Source organism: Tenrec ecaudatus, unplaced genomic scaffold (assembly GCF_050624435.1).
Source record: "Tenrec ecaudatus isolate mTenEca1 unplaced genomic scaffold, mTenEca1.hap1 Scaffold_1156, whole genome shotgun sequence".
Classification (NCBI taxonomy): domain Eukaryota; kingdom Metazoa; phylum Chordata; class Mammalia; order Afrosoricida; family Tenrecidae; genus Tenrec; species Tenrec ecaudatus.
In genome coordinates, this window is record NW_027457712.1 from 32,857 (window position 1) to 34,582 (window position 1,726).

Sequence of the window (1,726 nt, forward strand, 5' to 3'; positions counted from 1 at the left end):
ATCTAACAGTTTTGAGAAGCCACTACATACTCTTTCACAAACATGTTTCCACGGGGCCAATACAGTGCTAGCCATTCACCCAGCGCACTGAGTGCACCGAAGTAGAAAAGAGGCAACAAGAAAAATAGCTACGTTAGAAACACTCCAACACTTTAGAAAAAAAGAGTCAAACACTTTTTGTTTCTCCCCTTTAGCCCCTAAAACAACATCACATGGTCTGGATCTACCTATTTACGTCCTACGTTGGCTTCTAGTCTTTGTCAGGAGGGAAATAGTAATAGTAGTAAAATGACACTGGCCAGCACGGTCTTTGGATCTCGAGGAGGGAGGGGAGAAAGTCAGTCCTCAGGACAAGCTAGTCGGCTGCAGTCTCATCGGCGGGGTCTTTGCATTCCTTGTTCTTCCGCACTTCTTCCACGTGCTTGTCCTTTTCTCCCAAGCGCTCCAGCTTGGCCACCATTTGTGCTTCTCGGTTCTCTTTGTTGGCTTCCATTTTGTGGGTCAGCTTCTCCTCGGCCATCTTGCTGAAGTTGTTGTTCTCCTCGATTGCTTTCTGCAGCACCTCCTTCTCGTGCTCCCGCTTCCCGGCCAGCTGCTTCAGGACCTCCGCCTCATGGGACTTGCGTCTTTCTTCTGCAGCTTCTAATTTCTTCTGAATTTCCTCCAGGGAAAGGTCCTTCTTCTTTGGAGGAGAAAGAGGGAATTCTGGGACGGCCTCTTTTGAACGGGGGCTGAGTATCAGCTCAAAGGCCTGGCCAGAGGCCCACTTCTCCAGTTCTTTCACCTGGATATCAGAAGAAGCCATGGTGAACAGAAGACAAGAGACTGGCAGTGTACGCTCTGCAATCCACTGGGAAGGAAAGCCCTGCTCGGTCCGAGCCGCCTGGCCACACTCTCACAAATGTAGTTTTATGCAATCATTTTGGCTTAGAAGGCCCTAGAAAATATTGTCTATCCAAATATTGTTGTTTGAAAGCAAATAATTATTAAGAAGATCCTCAAAAAAGAAAATAAACTCACCCAAAAGTGAAAGACCGCATACAAAGTATATATATATATATATATATATATATATATATATATATATATATATATATATATATACACACACACATTCTAATATGACACAAGGATGGTGATACTTTATTCACATACTTTGGACATGTTGCCCAGAGAGGCCAGTCCCTGGAGAAGGCCATCACGAGGGCAGTGACAAGGAGGAAGGCCCTCCAGGAGATGGATTAACAATGGCTGCAACAATGAGATCAAATGTAAGAACAGTTGTGAGGACAGTGCAGGACTGGGCAGTGTTCTGTTCTTTTTGTGCTTAGGGATGCTTTGAGTAGGAACCAACTTGATGGCACCTATCAACAACAAATTCATAAACTGTGCTAAGTACTCTAGAATGTCCACCTTTTTTAGATTTTAAATAGAGAGGCTATCTACAGAGAAATCCATCTACTATAAAGATCGATAGACTGTCAAAATCCTATACAGGGTTGCTATGAGTTGGAGTATACATTAGGGCAGTGGGTTAGATGTAAAAATATTGATAGACTGCCTTTTCCACTGAAAAGTAAATGTTATTTATTGAAAATCTATTAGGAGCCAGGTAATATTCTAGGCACCCTAGTCATCCAGGATGAAACAATAAGTAAGGAGTAAAAAACTTCCTTTCCTCATGGATTGCCCATTGTAAATGCTCTTTATCACACTGAATATTATC

At 43.0% G+C, this 1,726-nt stretch overlaps 1 pseudogene; it reads right to left on the reverse strand.

Annotated features, from left to right (window-relative positions):
- Window positions 1–355: 355 nt before the first annotated feature.
- LOC142435981 (stathmin pseudogene) lies at window positions 356–880 on the reverse strand (annotated as a pseudogene).
- Window positions 881–1,726: the final 846 nt, after the last annotated feature.